The following is a 21,546-nucleotide window of genomic DNA, read 5'->3' on the forward strand; positions in this document are numbered from 1 at the left end:
CGTCAGTGTCATCGAGCTGTCACCGATCCGTGTGGCAAAACAGGAAACAGTTCTGGAGGGAACAGCTAGGCGGCGCATAAATACGGGCGCAGACGATGGTGTCGGCCTCTTTTGCTTTTTCGGTCCGGAGTGGTGAAGGCCAGTGATCGCCCCGCTTGATCGTCCGTCACCACACGACACGGGAAGAAAGTTCGCGAGTGTAATTGAAAAATCCTAATTTAAATTACACGTTAAAAATTGGTTACGAAACAGTGAAGTCACTCTGTGGTGAAGTGCCACAAACAAATTAAAACCAATAAGCAGGGTTACCACATTTAATTCTGTATTTTTGAGGGTCAACAATCTGTATATCTGTATAAGGGGACGAAAATCTGTATTTGGAATCTGTATTGACATTTTCAAACAATTTTTGAAAAATAAACATATGTTTATTTTTCAAAAATTGTTATTGATTCTTGCACTGTAACTTGGATTTAGCCCCCACTTTTTCTCGCACTTTGACGACAAGAGTTTGAAAAGCTACCCAAGTAACCATCCAGCACTAAAACAAATCACTGTCCAGCACCAAAAGCGCTTTTGCAGCCGATTTGCAGCTAAGTTTGGACTTTATATTTCTGATTTCCAGCTGGGACCCTACTGTGGCTGTTCCACCCTGCAAAATGTCAACAAAGTTGGGAGAGGCAAAATATTGCTCTCTCACACTCTCTCTCAACTCTAATTTTAGTTTGTTTACCACTTTACCGACTCAGCTGTTCGAGCGGAGAAGCCAATTTATTTGATTGAATCTGCTTTGTTGGGGATGTGATGCCAGATATCAGAAGTGGTCTTCGATGTTAACTGATGGTTCCTGCGCCCGGGTCGTCACGCCTGTTTGGGAAATGTTCTACTTGAGTGTTTGAACAGCTACAATTGCCGTTGCATCCTTTAACCAAACACTCGAAATTTGTAAAAGATTTCTGCCCCACGATTTCAAGAGTACATATATTTCGTTGAGAGGAAATGAAAACTCAATTGGATTTGGGTTTGAAGACATTTTTTTTTTTATTACATATCACATTGCATCACATGGTTTATTCACGAACCTAAAAAAACACTACATGATACTCGCTATTCGTACCTGCAACCGTGGCACTGCAATCGCGAAATGTCCGCCTAGATCGCTGTCCGCTGTCTTCTAAGTCCGAACGATTCCAATGGTTGGTGTTTCCTCGACACAAATGTCATGTTGGAATTCCATGACGTGGGTTTTGATTCCTGAAACATAATTGTTTGTTTATTAATGAGAAAAACTATTTATGTTTTGTAATACTTACGAAAATTGTAAAAAAAGGTGTTCAGTTGCAGCTTTTTCCAGTCCGGATCTTGCTTGCCATGTTGATTTTTCAACGAGTGAGCGAGAGCTGTGTTTTGCTTTGTTCTCCTTCTCGCTCACTCTCTCTCACACTCACTCAAAATGGCAGACGTGATGCCAGTATTTTTAGAAACATTATGACAGTGTTGCTAGTACCTGCACGAAATCAGCTGCAATTCAGCTATTGCTAGAGCAGTTGCTTTAGAGCTGATTTGCTCTCACATTAGCTGTTTTACAGCAGATTAGCTGTTGAATGCTGGTTTACAGCCTATTAATGATTTCTTTTAGTGCTGGATGGTTACTTGGGTAGGCAACCACGTTTTATTTATTTACAATTCCAGTCGCAGTTTCCACCGAACAGAACTTTTAGCACTTTGAAAGTGCGATTGACAGGTGAAATTGAACGAGCAACCTCGGCTCGTTTTGATCGTTTTTGCGGAAAATTTAAATATCCCAAGGCAATTTGACAAGTCGCAATAGTGCGATCGGTAGCAATAATTTAGTGCGAAGTCCAAGTTAGTGGGAATTGCGCAATATTCCTTATCGTTTTTTAATGCGTAAAAATGCCATACAATCAAAAATTTAATGTTTGGGCTCATTCAGCCATTTAAACAAAATTGAAAATTATTTAATTTTAATTAAACATTCGTTAAAATCTGTATACTGCCCATGTTCGCATAAATGTCCCATATGCAAAAACAGCAAGCTGAGAAAAACGCATTTGAAGTTTCTCCCATACATAAGGCAACGTGTTAAGTTTTCGCGAAAAAACTGGATTTCCTCCTGATTTCTAGAACAAAGTACTGGATGTTATAGGCTCTTTCGAAAGAACACACAATTTTGAACCAAACTGCATCATTAACTCGAAATCGATGAAAATGAAGTTTATGCGATCATGGGCAGTATATCTGTATGTTTTCCTTAAAATCTGTATTTCTGTATATACAGATTCTGTATGACCTAATCACCTCAAAAATCTGTAAAATACAGATAAATCTGTATTTGTGGCAACCCTGCCAATAAGCCTAAAGTAGTACGGATCGGAGTGTGACGGCACCACGGACGGTTAGAAGGACACCACAACACGTTAAAAATTCCTAACCGAGTTAGGTCCCTCCGGTCGCTTTCGTACAAATCCCAACGATAAAACGCATGCATGCAAGTAACGTACACAAATACACATTAAAACAAATCCCCCAGTCTTTCCCTTAATTTATTACCCCTAAAAGCTCTTAAAATTACTGAAAGTCTTAAAATCTAAATAAAAAGTTAAAATATGGTCTCAATCAAGCTGTGTTTGTCCTATTTATTTAAAATCCTAAATATTAGTCTTTGGTTGAAAATTAGTGTGGTTCACGTGAGTATGAAATGTTTGTCTTTGTGTAAGAAATCTCCGGGTAGATACGTGTGTCGCCCTATGGAGCAATCTTCCTAAGGGACTCTATGTGCTCGTCTCTTATATTTAACCCCAGAATAGTTAATTACTGTCATTCTGCTTCGTGTCGATGTGCTTGGATCGTCGGCTCGTTCGTTCGGAACGCACAAACGCCAAGCAGCCTTGGTTGTCTTCGTTGATGACCGTCGGATTGTCTTGTTGCTCTCCGTAGTCACGGAGAAGTTGTCTGAGCCACACCGCTTCTTGGCACGACTCGCAGAGGGCGACATACTCACTCTCCATCGATGAAAGCGTCACGTAAGGTTGGCGACGGCTCGCCCACGTGATGCTTCCTCCTCCGTACTGGAACAACATCCCGGACGTCGATCGACGGCTCTCGGCGTCTCCGGCCCAGTCTGCGTCAGAGAAACCGACAAGGTCCTGGTTCTTGTCCCTGCCGAGTTGTAGTCGATAGTCCTGAGTACCTTGCAAATATCGTAGCACTCGCTTCGCGGCAGTCCAGTCGCACTCGCGGGGTGCGCTGAATCGCCGGCCGAGAATCGCCGCCGCAGCAGCAATATCCGGTCTGGCAACAATGGCCAAGTAGAGCAGACCTCCGACGAGGCTACGATACTTCGTCGAATCCATGAATTCTTCTCCAGCTTCCTCCACCTTCAGGTAGGCCGGAACCATCGGCGTCTCGGCAGCCTTGCACTGTTCCATGCCGAATTCCTTGAGCAGCTTGTTGGTGTAGTTCTTCAGACTCAGCTTGTACACGTCGGCTTCGCGCTTTACCCCGACTCCAAGGAAATGACGAATCTCGCCGAGATCAGTCAGCTCGAACTCCGCTTTCAGTCCAGTACAAGTCTCCGCCATCTTCCGTTCGTCCGTCGAGGCGATCAAAAGATCATCGACGTACACCATCAGCAACACCTTGGCTTGTCCGCGATGGTTGACATACAAGCAGGGATCTGTTGCGGCCGCCTCGAAGCCAAGCTTCACGAGTACTCCATCAAGCGCTTGTTCCAGCAGCGAGCCGACTGCCGCAATCCGTAGATACTGCGTTGAAGCCGGCACACGAGCTGCTCCTTCCCGGGTTCTTGGTTCCGGTGGTTGGCGCATGTACACTTCTTCTTCGAGCGACTCATAAAGATAGGCGGTCTTTATGTCCAGATGTCGCACGGTCATTCCATGCTTCAGCGCCACCGTGAGGAACGTTCGGTAGGTTGCTTGACGTGTGACAGGTGCGAACACGTCCTCCACGTCCACTCCAGATTGCTGCGCATAGCCCTGCGCGACAAGTCTGGCTTTGAGCTTCACGATCTGGTTGTTCTCGTCTCGCTTCACTTTGTAGATCCACTTCGACCCGATCGCTTTCCGTCCTTCCGGTAGCTGAACCAGCTTCCACGTTCCGTTTTGCTGGTGCGACTCAAGTTCGTCCAGCATCGCCGTCCGCCAAACGGGCTCCTTCAGCGCTTCCTTGTGATCGACGGGTTCCTCCACAGCGCACGCCGCGATCCCGACTGCGTTTTCCAGCTCGAAGTCGTCCAGGTAACGCGGCCGAGTACCAAGTTTCGATCTTGTCGACCGACGAGGGCTTGCGTTTGGGGTGCTTTCTGCCTCTTGGAACTCTTCGTCGTCACTTTCGCTGATCTGGCCGCCAGCGACATCGTCACCAGCCGTGTCCTCTTCGACGGTGTCCTCCTCTTTGAGCTCCTCCTTCTTGACGACGAACGGCTTCAGTTGAATCTCCTCATCTGGGTTGTCCGTTGACCACTCCATCGTTGACGTGCCGTTGCCCAGCTCGAGGAATCTGGCATCACGGCTAACGGTGATCTTGTCCGTCTCCACGTCGACGAAACGATACGTTTTTTGCTCGAATGCGTACCCGACGAACACCAGCTTTCTTGCCTTACTGTCCAGCTTGCCACGATTGACACCCGGGACATGAACGTACGCTTCGCTGCCGAACACCCGAAGATGTTTCAAGTCGGGCTTTCGTCCCCACCAGAGCTCATAAGGAGTGCCTTGGATCGATCTGGACGACGTTCTGTTCTGCAGGTACGCGGCCGTGATCATGGCCTCGCCCCAGAACCGCATGTCCAGCACTGCGTCGTTCAGCATGCAGGTGGCCATTTCCGTCAACGATCTTGTAACCACTCGTTACAAGTCCTTCATTCTTCAACATCAATAAACCAAAAATAAATGCGAACGTTCACGATTCTTAGCTATGGGGTTAGTAGGGAATTAGGGAGTAAATAAATAAATGTAATTTAGTTATTAGGGTTAGTAAAAAGGGGAAATTAATAAAAAAAAACACAACTTGTTAACACACTATAACAACACACAAACGGTGGGACAAACCAACAACCAGCGACAGTATTGTCTTCGTCTTAAAACATCGCAAAGGGGGTGGTAGACAACGCCCAAAAGTGATGGGTGTCACGTGACGTAATGTCGTATCACCGACCAAAAGGCTTGAAGGGACGAGAATTAGACCGCCAACGGTCACATTCTCCCAGGCAAGTGAGCGATCTATACCGTTATAAAAAGTAGAGCGAAGGACTAGAAGTGAAAGTGGTGGAAATTTGTGCGAGTGCACCTCCAGTCGTTCAGGTATGTTCTAAACCCCGTATTCGGCTATGCGGAAGGACGACTTAAGCTAAACTACCCTATCTAGTAGTACAGTCACCCCACATATTCGGAACACCCACAAATTCGGAACACTTTTGTGGAAATTTGTCAATAGGATGCAAAATGCAACTTTTCTGTCGACCCTACTATTTTTAGGACCTTTATTTGGACATTGCCTTGCTATTTCACTAGTAAAAGTAGTACTTTTTGAACAAAAAACTTAATATCAAGACTATTTTATTGGGAGCAGCAAAACACTGCCTCCAAATGGCCTGTTCCATGATTGTGGGATGTTATTGTGCCTCCCACAATTGTGGAACACCTGAATTTTACTGATATTTTCACAAAAAAAGTTATCAGACCATTCATAAAACATTACTAAGCATGAGTTTTGTTGATCTCAGTGTGTGAAGTCATTATTTTGTAAAAAATATGTACTCCTGGAGAGAAAAAAAAGTTTGTTTACATCGTAAGAAAAAAGTGTTCCGAAGTTGTGGATTTCAAGGGTCAATGTTTTTCTTTAAAAACTTGATATAAAACGTAACAATGTACAGCCGGTCTATACATCAATCGAAAGATCGCAAGAAATGCTTTCCCATGAAGGTAAAAGCAAATCATTATGTTCAATTATCGATTTTCTATAATTTGTTGAACATTGGCCGATCTGTAAACTGTTCCGAATATGTGGGATGACTGTACGGCTAAAAAAATTAATCACTTTTCCCCATTGTCCTCCAGGACCTTTTGTCCTTTGGCGTGAACGCCATTTTGCGAGTTAAGCACGCCGCTTGACCGCCAGATCGCTCGCTCTTCGGCCCAGTTTGCGTAAGTGCGGAGGAGCCGGCTTACTGCGTCTAATCCTCAAAGATCATCAGTTGCTCTGGTCCGTGGACCATAATTTCCAAGGAGCACGCTCGGGCCCTCGTGGCTCTCATTCCAAAGGAGCGTAAATTCCCCCCTCTCGGTTTGGTCAACGTGGGCAGGTCCCCGATCGGCCGATCCAGTCAAGGAGGGAAGGCCTGGTCCCTAAGCCGTGCTCTACCTACCATCCACCCCCACCACGTCGAGAACCAGCACCGGTGCTTCAGCAACGAACGCGAGCGCTCGCGGCCAGCGGACTGGCTGAGTAGCAGATCGTCGTCGTCAGCAGAAAGGCAGCGGTACGTACAGAGTCCCCCACACACACATACACTCACAAATATACACTTTTGAACCGACTTAAATTCTTTAAATAAATTTCCCTTTCCGTCTCCCAAAAAAGGAGTTTTCATTCAACCCGTAACTCAAGAAAAGTGAAGTTCCCAAAGTTAAGTTCGCGTATCTCCTCGTTGGCGACTAGCGCAGCCGACCCTGCGATTACCGTGAGTCTGTGCTGTGACTAGCTAACCGTTGGCAAAAACTAATGTGGGTAAGTCCTAAATAGTTTCAATCTGTTCTTTTGTTCAGCGACGCCGTTCGACTGCGGGGAATGCGCGGTGGTAAACAGAGGCTTGATCCCTTCCGCCTTGTAGTAGGTGCGGAGTTCACGGTTGTCGTACTTTCCCCCTCCATCCGACCTCATCACCCGCGGCTTGCGGCCAAACAGGTTCTCCACCCAACGGACGTACTCTTTGATCCGATCGGCCGCCTCCGACTTCTGCTTCAGGAGGTAGATGACTGTGAAGCGGCTGTAGTCGTCAATCATCGTCATCACGTACCGATTACCGCTTGGCGTAACGGTTTTTATCGGTCCCCACAGGTCGGTGTGGACGATGTCCAGCACCTTTGACGACTTCCGTTCGATGACCGGTGGAAACGGAAGCCGAGCAGACTTCCCCTCCATACAGCACTCACACTCCAGTCTCAGACCGCAGTCCGTTACCTTCATCCCCGTGGCCAGCTCATCCTTGACCAGCTTCTCCGCCGCTGCCCAGTCGCGATGACCGAGTCGTCGGTGCCACTGGTGCTGACAGTCTACTTTGTGCCGACGTTCGGCGGCTACCATCGATTCCTCCTCCGCTTGGCGTAGGTAGTAGAGCCCTCCGTGGCGTCCACCCGTGGTGATCACTTTACTGTCACTCACTACCGAACAGCTCACCTTGTCGAACACTACACTGTAGTCTTTGTTGGCCAGTTTCCCGACCGAGATCAGGTTCGTGGACAGTCCCGGCACGTACTTCACTTCTTGGACATCGAGTTTCACTTTTCTTCCTTCACCGTCGATGCCAAACACTGTTCCGCTGCCCTCTCCCTGGATCTCCTTCTTCTTACCGTCCGCCAGCGTGATATTGCCACCGGCGAACTCACGCAGCGACCCAAATAACTCCCGGTCGTTGGTCATATGAGCGCTGGCACCACTGTCGATCACCCAGCAGGCAGTTTGCTTTCCTCCGACGGTGAAAGCAACGCCCCGCGCATCGTTCTGCGCGGCCTTCGCCTTCGCGCCTCCGCCACCGTCCGGCTTGGACGAACTTCCACCCTTCTTCTGGTCTCCGCCGAGCTTCGGGCAGTTCCCTTTGAAGTGTCCAAGCTGCCCACAGTTGAAACACTTCGGCGGCTTCTTCCGGTTCTTGCTTTCAGCAGTCCGCATCGCTTTCTCCACCTGGCGAGAACCTCCCATCCGCTCCTGCTGCCGGCTGTACTCATCTTCCAGCTTTGCCTTGACAATTTCGAGAGAAATGTCATCGTCCGCGAGGCAATCCAGCGCGGTCACGACCCCATCGTACGACGACGGGAGGCTTCGAAGCAGCATGCAGATCAGGGTGTCCGTGTCGAGCGACGTTCCGGCCACTTCCAGACGGTCGAAAAGAACCTCGAACTCGCGCAGATGCGCCACAAGGTCGCCGCCATCCGGGAGAATGAGCGCACACATTTTCTCAGGGGGTAGCGAAGAAGCCGCCATCTTGGAAGTTCAGATAACAAACACTCAGAATCAGTGTTATTCATATTACTTTGGTAACACGAAGTGTGTTATCCTGGTTAAACTCAAAAGTCCCATGCAAATGTGTAAAACCAAACTGAAAAATGTGTAATGCCGATTCACAATGTACGGGCGCACTGTTTGATCGACTAAAAGAAAAAAAGCAAAAAAAGGTTAACAGAAAAATCACTTTTTTCGATATGAATTTTCAGCCAATATTGGGATGGAATCTCCAAGGATGTGATAGAATTTGCCATCAGCAACACAATTCGCGTGTTTTTTTTCAGGTATTTATCGATTGAATTGCGGGAAATTTGAAAATCAAAAACCCAAACAATGATTTGTTATGGGCTACCATTTGACAGCTAGTGCTTTTGTTGTGGGCTCTCATTTGACAACCGTGCTAATGTCGACTGTTGTCAGTTTGCTTTGGTCGGAATAGGGTTGCCATCCCCCCGCATTTTCTTCAGCAGCGAAACACGGACGGAGCGCATCGCCTGTTCGTGGTGGGCTTTGAGAGCCCCGAAGATGTCCCGCGCGTGAACCTTGCCTTTAATATGCCGCAGCTGGCTGTCCTCCAACGCAACGATCAGATGACCTCGCGCCTTCCGGTCCTTCCGGGTCCAGACAGCATCCTGTTGCTCCGCTGCGGGGACTTCTTCCTCGATCACGTCCCACAGCTCTTCCGTGTCCAGCAGCGCTTCCATCCGCAGCTTCCACGTGGACCAGTTGGCCTCGTTCAACCGGGTGATTCCTGTCTTCGGATCGGCCATCTTTTCACAAGCACTTTTGTCTTTTGTTTGCACGCACTTTTGTCCAACTCGCGAACAAAATTTCACCCCAATTCCAACCTCACTTTTTCCCGTGAACCGCGCGCGACGCGGAGCACCAGCGAGTACCCGTGGAACCGTCCTTTTCACCAAAGCTCGTCCACTTCTGGGACCATCACCTGACGGACTTTTGTCCGGAGTGCACAGCGGATTACCGCGACGAGATGAGAATCGGCGAAAGGAAAAACACTCGCGTTTAACTTTTACAAAAGAACGTTTTATTCAGCGAGAAAATATCGAACCGCACGCGACAAAGTTTTGGGCGGGAATGAGAGCGTGTAAACGCCGAGGCAACTCAACAGAAGGTTGGTGCAGAAACGGCAAGCCAAGGAGGAGGCATAAAGGTGAACACTGTTCCTTTCAACAATAATAAGTAACTGTGCCAATGTTGAGCCAAATTGGTTAAGGTTCAGAGGTCGCTTTTTATCGTTGAAGTTTAGATGGGAAAAATCGAAAAAATACATGGGGAAAACATCGCTTCAGAATTTTGGCAGGAGGTGGCGCAGGTCTCGCCCATTTGTTTAAGTGTGAGATTCTTGTAGGAAATTTAATTTCCTACAACTTTGTCGAAGGGTGCAAGAAGATCCGAGTTGATCCTGATGAGTAATTAGCAATGCGATGAAAAGGAATCGGCCTATATACTTGAAAGTAGTTAAGGGGTATATAGGACGTACCGTGAAACGTGATGACTTTGATAGCTGGGGTGACTTTGATGGGTTCGCGATTTTTCCTCAAAATGAAGGAATACAATTAAAATACTTACGGAATGGTTTAGAATCATACTGACTGTGGTAGAGAAGTGTTCAAAGTACCTCAAGAAGAACTTTTCATAAAATTTTGAAAAGTTTAAAAAGTTAGACTATTGCTCTGTAGCGTTAACTATTGCTCTGTAGGCCAACAAGACGGCACTTTTTGGTTTCAATTTTGACATATTCAAAATTCTCGGGAAATTTCACATTAGATTGAGGTGATGGTGTTATGAACATTTTGAAGTGCTTGAAAAGACCTTTCGAATGCATCTAAGAGAGTTGGAATCAGCGCCGTACCTACACGCAAATGTTTTGTAGAATCAGCCTGTACGAGGCTTGTTTCAACAAAAATTTTGTTGAATGTAATCAACGCCGATTTTGAGTTGAAACAAACCTTGATTTTCTCAATTACACAAAAATCTTTTGTTGTTTTGAAAAAGTTGCTTTGACGTTTAGCGTTGATTCACCAAAAATATTGATTTTCAAATAAAAAAAAAATCAAATTATTCGCTCTACAGCATTGCCTTGGCGTTCTCGATTGCGAGATTCCTACTCGAAACTAAGTGTCCGAAGGCTTGATTGTTGAGGCAATTGCAAACCTCTTTTTACACCCTAGCTTCCATCCACCCCGGGATTCGAACTGACGACCTTTGGATTGTTAGTCCAACTGCCTACCAGCGACTCCACCGAGGCAGGACCCAGGGAGACGACTCCTACACCTGGACTGAGCTAACGACCTAACCTTTAGGTTAGTCCTGGGCCAACATTTACTTCCCTTCCGACGGAAGGCGTGATCAGACAAATCTCGTCTCGAAAAATGCCACCGGGACCGTCTGGGATCGAACCCAGGCCGACTGGGTGAGAGGCAATCACGCTTACCCCTACACCACGGTCCCGTCAACAAATGTTTTTTTGATTCAAATATGCCTTATTTTTCTGCGTGTAGGGGTTGGCGCGGTTGGCTACCGCCTAGGGCGCCAGCCCCTGGGGGGCGCCGAAATCGATGATTGTACAAAATTTTCATGTCAGCTATAACATCCTCATTAGATATTTGAAAAAGAAAGGCCGCTGAATTATAAAATAGAATTACAAATAACTAGATAATTTGGCTTATAATTTATATATAAAAAATTAGGGGCGCCAAAATCTATTGTATGAATATTTCTACCGAAGTGTTTTTAAAAATTCATACTTATTGCTAAATTTATTTTTTCATCAAAGAAAAGGCGCTCAAGAGACAGAAAGTTAAAGGAGCTCTAGAAGAGCTTCTCAAAATAAAAACACGTTTAAGTTTGAACCGTTGTATAATGAAGTTTAAGGGGTCTAGCTCATATCCCCGAATGACATTTCCCCGAATGCCATTTCCCCGAAAATAATTCCCCCTAATTGACCACATCCCCTAATACCACTTCCCCTAATCAGCCACATCCCCGAATGCCATTTCCCCGAATATCATTTCCCCTAATCGGCTATATCCCCGAATGCCATTTCCCCTAATCGGCCATTTTCCCGAATGTCATTTCCCCGAAGGGACACTTAAGCCAATTGCCGTTTATTTAAACTTAATTTTCACGAATTTTCATATCCCCTAATCATCATTTTCGCTAAAGCCTTTTCCATGACTAACAGTTATTTTCTTTCTAATTTTTACCAAACAATCAGCTTTTTCGGGTATGCTGTTGATTAAATGTTGTAAATTGGGTAGTAAAGCCTTTTGTCAATTTTTATGAACAACGGTAAGAAACACGATTAAAAACCATTTTTGATAACGTTTTTTTTCTTTCATTTCTATGCAAACAAAAAGTTGTTGTTCTTCCTCGTGCGACGAAGTGTTCTCCTCCTCCTCATTTATCGGTACAGTACCGTCAATCTTTTTGGTCTTTCTGCTGTTCGATGTCACTTCCAAAAGCACCTTCCTTTTGGAAATCCCCGGTTTTTGGCCATCAGTTGAAGCATTAACCTTCCTTTTGGAAATCCTCACTTTTTTGCCTGCTTGAGCCGCAGGTAGGGCGATATTGCCGGCGTTTTCCGCCGGGACGCGACGAGTCATGTTGAATAAGACAACATTCTCCAACGAATGCTCGAATAACAATGATATTAAATGTTTGTATCCACTTATAAACAGGAATTCTAGACTTTGTCTCAAGAATAAACTGTTAATTTATAAACAAATTTTCAGACCTGCCATGCTTTATGCTATGCCGAACTGGACAAGCTGTTGCTTAAAGGCTAGTACGCTGATCGGAAGGAAAGGGGTCAAGAAATGGCTTTACGAACAGCAGAACAAAGGAGAGGGAGCGATTTCTTGGGGCTTTTCTTCACCCTCTCTGGCTTGCTTTAGCTGCCGCTGCTGCCCATTTGATTTTTTTCTTGACCGGTTCCTTCCGAAGTGCGTATACCACTTAAACAGGAAGAGGATTCAGAACAAAATTCTGAAAATGATTCTGAAACTTCCTCCCTGGTTCAGCACCCGTGAACTTCATCAATTAGCCGAAGTTGACACTTCGGATGTTATGTCCAATAAGATAATTGGTGCATTTTGACAAAAATCATTGCAGTCTTCAGCTGCATTGATCCGCTCTTTATATTGTTTATAAGTTAGTTTTTAAGGTTTCCCTTTTCCCTTTTGTACATGTAGGACCTCCTACATTTGAAATCACTGAATAGCGAAAGCTACAATATTTCATGAATAAATGAAAGTTGCAAGTATTTAAAATTGAGGTGAAAAGTCATCGATTGTGATTGGACACTCAATAATATTTTAACTGAATGAATGTACATGGAAGAGAAAATCTGAATAAATATAAATTTAAAAAAAATTTAAACAGCGGAAATCAACGGTTACAGCAGAACAACTATCCAAGCAATCATCAACAAGAAGAAAAGGAAACTTCACAGAATATCACTCACAACCCTTACGCAACCAGCAGAGCCACTACGAAGAGCAGCAGTAGAATTCGATAAGAAAGCAGTGCGGGACAGGTGGCTGCTGCACAATACCCGTGGGAACAAGGAGTCGTACAAACAGTTGCGAACATGGAACAGCGGTATCGCTCTAATGAAACGGGTAAGTTCTATAAGAAACTTAGTCAATCCCGGAAAGGTTTCATGCCGCGAGCCGAAATGTGCCGGGATAAGGATGGAGGCATCTTGACGGACGAGCGCGAGGTGATCGAAAGGTGGAAGAACCAGGGCGACGGGGAAGCGACGTCAGCGGTATGGTGGACGGCGAGGACGAGCCAGCACCCACGATGAGGGAAGTTAAGGATGCCATCAAGAAGCTGAAGAACAACAAAGCAGCGGGTAATGGGAAGGTGCTGAACTCATCAAGTAGGGCCCGGACAAGCTGGCGGCCTGTCTGCACTGGCTGATAGTCAAGGTCTGGGACACAGAACAGCTACCGGAAGAGTGGAAAGATGGAGTAATATGCCCGATCTACAAGAAGGGGGACAAGTTGGAATGTAAGAACTATAGAGCTATCACTATTCTCCAAAAATGTCGCTAGTACCAGATCCCGACGCAAACCCTGTTCATCGATTTCAAAGCAGCGTACGACTCGGTCGATCGCGAAGAGCTATGCAAGATCATGCACGAGAACGGTTTTCCCGGGAAGCTGATCAGAATGGTGAAATCAACGATGGACGGTGCAGCGTGAAGATTTCGGGTGCTATGACCGACCCGATCGAATCGCGCAAGGGACTGCGACAAGGCGACGGTATCTCCGGCCTCTGTTTCAACATTGGGCTTGAAGGTGTAATGAGTAGAGAGCCTGGAGCTTATTAGAGAACGAACATCTCAAACCAAAAGTACCAACCGAAGCACGAGAACTGTCAAATGGAGGTACCAATCGAGCATAAGACAAAGGATTTTGCTCGATGCGGCGGAGGGGGGCGCAACGTGCAAGGTGGTTGAACCAAGTGGAGGAAGATCTGGAAAATGTGGGAGTTCCGCAGCGGGATTGGAGAGTAGCAGCCCAGTACCGATTCCAGTGGCAGCGCATCTGGAGACGGCTCATGACCCGGAGGTTGTACGTAGCAGTAATAGTAAGTACGTCAGAAGGCTACAACAAACGCCGGTTCTACAACCATTTTGAGTTCCGGACAACGTGTCCTTCAACTTCTGGTCATCTTCATGAATCAGCACCAAAAGGCCTAGAAACTTTGTAGTGCGGATCCGGTCTGTTCGACAACCATTTTGACCTCTTTCATGTCCAAGACGCCTCGGAAATGTCTCACGTGTTTCCACACTGTACTATCTTCCGGCATGCATACGGCTAGAAAATTAGACAGAATCTTAAGTGTTATTTATGCATTTATGCAGCTACCATGATTCGTGTTTGGAAGCTGGCAACGATTCTATTGGTCAGGCGTGGACGTGAGAAACGCTCGCTCCGAATTAGTCCAGAAAAAACGCCAACTTTTCGATGTTTACATTTTGAATTTGTATTTTTTTTCCTACACGAATAATAAAAAAGGTGTTTTTAAATACCTGAGTTAAAATAAATTACAAAAGTCCATACATTTTTGGCAGGTTGCTCAAACAATGTTTTGCCTTCCTCGCCTTACTGAGGAAAGGCTATAAAATCACTCGAAAAACGAAATTCGTAATTTGACCTCCTAGACCCACTTTCATGTATACATATCGACTCAGAATCAAATTCTGAGCAAATGTCTGTGTGTGTGGTGGGATGTTGATAAAAAAAATTGCACTGGATTATCTCGGCACTGGCTGGCCGTTTTGGTCTCATTCGATCCGTCTTAGGGTCCCATAAGTCGCTTTGGAAATTATAAAGTTTAGTTAAGTACTTCAAAAGTTATGCTAAAAAACGATTTTAACAAAAGTCCGAAAGATTGTAAAAAGGGAGGTTTTTGTAAGAAACCCCGTCATATTATACATTTTTAGAAAGGTATTCAAAAGACCTTTTCAACGTGTTCAGAGACTGAAGATCCGACGACCGTATCATAAGATGTAAGCACTTAAGTGTTATTAATAAACTTTTTAGAGGCCGGATCTCATATATTTCGATGAAAACGTTGTCTGGATCTATCATGCGACTTGTCGTTAGATAGGTAATCAAAAGACCTTTCCAATGAGTTCAATAGATTGCAGTTATGACAACCATATCAAAAGTTATAAGCACTTCAGTGTTATTTATGCACTTTTTGGAGGCCGGATCTCAGATATTTGGATGAGAACGTCGTCCGGATATATGCGACCTGTCGTTGAATAGGTAATTAGAAAATCTTCTCAACGAGCTAAATAGGTTGAAGATCTGACAACCCTATCAAAAGTTATAAGCACATAAGTGCCCTGAATTATGAAGATCTGACTACCCAATCTGATGGTATGAACAATGAATCAAGTTGATCAACACTGAAAGTTCCACCCTTTTGTATCTTTTTGGATAGCATTATCCCTCTAAATGTGAGGAAGGCACCAACCACCTAAGGGTGGATTATATAACGTTTTTACCCAGGTAACATGGGTTTTAAAGAAACCTTAGATGTTTGGGTATCAAAAGATCGAAAATGTCATGCCCCGAGGCCACATAGGTTAACTTGTGAATCGTGGTTCGGTTCGGATGCCAGCGTATTTTCCGACGACGTAATTCCGGGTTGGAACGAAAGTCCAACGAAACATCTATTATAACGATACAAAGACCCCCAAAACGATGTTATACCCACTCCAAAATGTTTATTTAGCAATTCTATGGTAATATATTGACATTTAGTTAAATTTAAAGTTTGCAAAATTAAGTTTAGATAAGTTTTATACTAAGTAGTTAGTAAACTTTATATTCAATCCATTTTTTTTATCAGTCAATGATGCCTATTTGGAGTTGAGAGACTGGATTTATGGTGATTTGTCAACAAACAACTTTATTTATGTTATTTTTTCGAAAGGTGTATAAACTTTTTTGCACCTTTTTTGATTTTTGTGATAGTATTTGTTATATCACTTTTTATAGAAATAATCGTCTCATGAGCTTTTTGTAGCAAAATGTTTGGCATGAGTTTCTGAACAAAACGTAGTACACTCTGTACTAGGTTGCTGTCAAACTGTCAAATTGTTTACATGTTTCATCACAAAATGTGCATAGTGTCCAAGGGGTGTAAATACTTTTTTTTTAACAAACCGTCATCTGGGGTGAATTGGGACTACAGTCTGAATAGGGATAGCAGGGTTTAGAGCATTTAATGGTTTTAAATTTGGAAATGGATGTACACATTTTGTTGGTTTGAGTCTGTTCTAACTGGAACCAACCAGAAAAATCAAAATATTGTGCTCCTACATGATTAAACCTGCTGTCCCAATTCGCCCCATGTTTCCCGATTTGCCCCAGTTGATGGGACTTTAGTTTGTCAAAGGAAACATATTGGTCGCTATTTCCCTTGACAACTTGTAGTTCAAATGTCTGCTAATAGAGCTTTATGGCGTTTCGCGTACGCACACTAGCGCACCATTTGGTTTTGCTGGCTGACAAAATTTAACCTCACTTTATTTTCGTGTACGTACACTAGGCCGCCCAAAAAATGAAAAGTTGTCAAATCTTCGGTGCTCACCCATAGAATGATAGATTAGGATGTCAGGAACAATGTTTTCATACAACAAAAAATTCCCAAAAATGGTTTACAACTCGCGCGCGGTGCTTGAATGAAAAAAGTGCACTTTTCGAGTATTTTTCAGAAATGCGAGCAACAATCATACTAAAGTCATTAAAATTTGGTCGCCTTTGGCTTCAAGTTATAGTTTAATGTTTCCTGAACAAATTCCTGTACAGGCATACTCCATAAAAGCTTGTGTTTGGGCATGGCAGGGCGTTTTAGGGAGAAAAATTACTATTTTTTATCCAAAAATTTCAAAAATCACTCCCCTTAACAAGCCAACAAATTTTGCAGCCAAAACTAATGCATTCAGCTTGTAGGAAATTTTACGGAGATCATTTTGTTTTTTTAACATTCAATTTATGTCCACGCAAAGCCGAGATCTTACAAAAGAAAGGTTTAAGGTTTGCTTTTAAAAAAACGATTTTCTCAGAAATCTTGAAAAATTCATGCGCAGCGAGGAATCGTCCCAGAAAAAAATCCTATTGGGTAATTCTCTACCAACTCACACGAAATCGGGAAAAGTTGCCCCGACCCCTCTTCGATTTGCGTGAAACTTTGTTCTTAGGGGTAACTTTTGTCCCTGATCACGAATCCGAGGTCCGTTTTTTGATATCTCGTGACGGAGGGGCGGTACGACCCCTTCAATTTTTGAACATGCGAAAAAAGAGGTGTTTTTCAATAATTTGCAGTCTTAAACGGTGATGAGATAGAAATTTGGTGTCAAAGGGACTTTTGTGTAAAATTAGACGCCCGATTTGATGGCGTACTCATAATTCCGAAAAAAAACATATTTTTCATTGAAAAAAACACGAGATATCAAAAAACGGACCTCGGATTCGTGATCAGGGACAAAAGTTACCTCTTAGGACAAAGTTTCACGCAAATCGAAGAGGGGTCGGGGCAACTGCTGTGTGAGTTGGCGGAGAATTACCCTATTACTAAATTAAAGGTTTAAATGCGCTCTTTCGATTGAATTTTGGCCTGAAACCCGGAACTCAAAGTCTGATTTTTGAGAGCTCTTTTTCTGAAATACTTCGCTCTTAAAAAAGTGTGTCTTCCATCATTGGAAACCGCTCGTAAAACCCACAATTTTTATATTTCAGATTTGTAGCCATGGGGTCGGAGACGAACATTTTATTTTTCGATTCACAATTTTTGTTTGTTTGTTTGTTTGTTTATTTATCTGGTAGCGTAAGGTTTGCACCTTTTAAATTGCTACTTCCGATTTTGATCGACGTGCATACACAAATTTGATAACCTAAATACTAATAATTAAAAGCACTAAAATAGTGTAGCGTTGTCGTGAGGCAGGGCCGTAGCCAGGATTTTTGTTCGGGGGGGGCTTGGGTGCAAAAATTCAAGGAGTATAAAAATCAGCAAATCATTTATACCATCACTTGGTTTGTGGTATAATTATTGAGATGAATTGTAAAATTTTAATGTAATGTATGCAAAAAGTTTTCGAAGATTTTCATATTAAGTTATCAATGTATTTATTGAAGAAACTCGTTCGTCATTTTTTCTTTATTTTAACAGCTAGTTTGTATTAAAGGAGTAGAGAAAGTGTTTTTTTAACATTTTCTTGAATTGTTTAATTGTAATCCAATTTCGTGATAAACGTCGCTAAATTTAAAATATACTTAACTCGAATCAAATTTTGAAAGCATAAATTTTTTTAAAAAGAAATATCGATTTATCTAACCATAAGTATTATGTCTGGATTTACATTTTCAGCTGTGTGATAATTGTGATGGTTTATCTAACATTTTTCATTTTTTCTATTTTCTAGCACAACATAAAACTCATAACTGGAATATTTGTTTTTCTTAAAATTTTATAAACAAACTTAAACAATGTTTTATTTTAATTGTTCTAAGCTATTGAAGCCATTTCATATTTTGCGAAGCTCCTGGTGCTCTCAAAAATTAATAATTTTAATGAAATACAAAAAAATATAATCGTTGAAATTTCAGCTTCTGAAGTGTCTCCATGGCAACAAAAAAATTACGTCGAATCTCAAGTTTACATCAACTGAGTTTACATGTGATTCATTTTTTCCGTGTCGAGTAAATTCACATTTTTTCTGTGTAGGCCTATAATAAATATATATTTGAAGAAAAAAATCAGTGCCTGTGTTTAATTTTAATGTGTTAAAAATTTAGATAAAATGTATTAAATTAATTTTTTTAACGCCAAAATATTCACTGGAAGAGTTGTGAATAATGCATATGTAACCATTTTTAAATGCATATGTAACCGTTAAAATTTTCCTCAATTGCATCAAACATTAAAACGAATCATGTTTAACTTTAATATTCCGACTAAACGCCATTTTCAAATTCATTACTCATTGTATTCTGAAAATTGGTCCAGAATTTGAGCAAAAATAAAATTTTAAAACATGGCAAAAAAATTTAATCAGATCTCAATTCTAAAGATAATTTTTAATAAAATTTTAATCTATATACATGTTTAATAATTTAGGATTGTAACCATTTATTAAAATCGATGTTTGTTCAAGCAATATCTTGACTCTAGGAATGGTTTAGAAATTTTATATTTACGAAACCTTGCTAAATTAAAAATAAAGAAAACTTTATGTAAGAATTCATAAATTGATTAGTTTTATCCTGTAAATCTAATCTTAGTCTGCACTTGAATTCAAACATACCAATATTCGAAGCATCAAAAAAATAAGATTATTAAAACATAATTTATTGGAATGATTGAAAATTATTTTTTGAATATCTTTATTTAAAAATGAAAAAAAATGTTTTTTTTTATAATTTAAGGATTTTTTTAGTTGTAATTATTTTATATTTTTTATGTATTTGATTTTTTTCATTTTTGGAATTTCTGATTTTTTTGAAATTATCATGTGTAATTATTATCTTAAATTTTTGTTTTAAAAGTAAAGAATACTTTATGTAAGAATTCTTAAATCAATTACATTTTTCCTGTAAATCAAATCTTAGTCTGAATTTTGCTACAAGAACTATGATCGCGCGAGAGATCAATTTCCCAATTCTACTAGCCTAAATGTGATCCACAAATAAATGTTATTCCGTCCCTGTCTGTCCCTGAAGTGAGCAGAGTGAGCAGAGGTGATCCTCGCTCTTTTAGATCTCTCCCGGCTCGCTTCTCATGTACTGTCCCATTTAGAGTATAGTCTTAAATAAACCGTTGACTACACCCGACCGTTGCACGTTAGAATAAATTGTGTAATTTCTGTTCGCGTAATAAAGTGTTTTTAATTGTGCAAAAACGGTGTTTTTCTGGGTCCGAAATCCCCGAACCGACCACACGCGCGAACATTTGGTCCTTCGAACCGGATCCGAAGGATCCGGTCTGGCCAGGTTCGGGACACTTCGCGGAAGAACAGTTCAGTGCGCGAAGTGTTGGCCTGCTCGCGAAGAGCAGCGCAAAGTGTGAGGTGCAGAAGCGCGCCTGGACAGTTTTGGTGCGTGCTGAAAACGGACAAAAGTGCACGGAAAATCCGTGAAAAAGTGCCAAAAAGTGCGGAAAAATCCCAAAAGCGGAGCTGAACAGTGGCACAATTGTGCATAGAAAAGTGAATTGTTCGTGTTGAACAAAGGCGGCGGCGACTAGTGCAGTGCGGTGAAGAAGATTTCGCCATCGCGGAACTCACGGCGACTCACGGTGTGCGCGCGCTTTGGCAAGCGTCGCGACGTCACCATCTCAACCGGTTGGCTGACGTCATCGTTGGAGTCGGTGATTGATTGGCGCTGGGAGCTTTCGGGACGGATTTGGCGGATCAAGACGGAGATACAGGAGAGTATTTGCACGTAGTACGGTGGCTTGGTTAATTTGGCTCTTTGCGGATCGAAATAAAGTGGCTTTTGAAAATAAAATTGCACGAGAGTTTTTATTAGTCTGGTCAGGTTGCATGAGTGTTGTGTCGTTCTGTCTGGTCCTCTGGAGTTCCCTGGTCGATTCCCCTGTCGCTGCTGTCAATACTGGGTCGTACAGTTCGCAATCTGTCTTGCGCGGTCGCGTCGTGGAACGTCGAGTCGATCTGTCTGTTTCCGGTGAATCTAAAAGTGGAAGTGAATGTTATTCAGTTGGCGATCAGTGGTCACGATGGGCGATTTGCAGACTTTGCGGAAGAAGCAGGAGATCCTGCTGAACAAGCTGGAGGTGCTGAACCAGTTCGTCGAGCACTACAAGGCGGAAGAACACGAGTGCCAGCTGGAAGTTCGACTCGGAATGCTGAACGACGTTTACCTGGAGTTTACGAACCTACGGACGAAGCTGGAGTTGCTGCTGGAAGAAAAGGATGCGGCCAAGTACGCAGATGCGGAGCCGAAGGTCAAGCAGGAGGTCGTGTCACATCGTGAAGAGGCCAATCTACAGGTGGTACAGGAGTTCGACAACAAATTCTGCAAGGTCAAGGCGATGCTGATTGCGAAGCGGCCGGTCAAGGTCGTCGCACAGACAGCTCCAAGTGTTGGTGATGCGGATACCTCGTTTCCGTTGCGCGTCAAGCTGCCTGACATTCATCTGCCGAACTTCAGCGGAAATCTGCGCGAGTGGGTGACCTTCCGTGACACCTTCAAGAGTCTCATCCACCGGAACTCGAAGCTGACATCGATGGACAAGTTCACCTATCTCCAATCGTCACTTTCTGGTCCTGCATTGCTGGAGATCAGTGGCATCGACCTGTCGGAAGAAAACTACTCCGTCGCGTGGAACGCGCTGGAGGAGGAGTACGGAAACAAGAAGCTGATCGTGAAAGCCCACCTCGATGTCATTCTGGATCTGGAACCGCTGACCAAGGAGTCGTACGACGGTCTCAGCCACCTGCTCGGTGAGTTTGAGAAAAATCTGCAGATGCTGGACAAGATGGGCGAAAAGACTGCCGACTGGAGTACGGTTATGGCGCACGTCCTGTGCTCAAAGCTGGACTCGGCCACGCTTAGGAATTGGGAGACCCACCACAACAGCAAGGATGTCCCAACCTACAAGGCTCTACTGGAGTTCTTGCGCGCCCACTGTTCGGTTCTTCAGTCGATCCAACGAGCGAAAGCGAAACCGTCGGAACAGCGCCCTCCGAAGGCAGCGGTCTGTCATACTGCTGTG

At 43.5% G+C, this 21,546-nt stretch overlaps 1 protein-coding gene across 5 annotated transcripts in view; it reads left to right on the forward strand.

The window, feature by feature from the left end:
- Nucleotides 1-21,546, forward strand: part of LOC6047387 (probable ubiquitin carboxyl-terminal hydrolase FAF) — a 319,428-nt gene that overhangs the window by 274,671 nt on the left and 23,211 nt on the right. The gene's annotated exons all lie outside the window — the stretch shown is intronic.

This window comes from Culex quinquefasciatus, chromosome 2 (genome assembly GCF_015732765.1).
Source record: "Culex quinquefasciatus strain JHB chromosome 2, VPISU_Cqui_1.0_pri_paternal, whole genome shotgun sequence".
Lineage (NCBI taxonomy): Eukaryota > Metazoa > Arthropoda > Insecta > Diptera > Culicidae > Culex > Culex quinquefasciatus.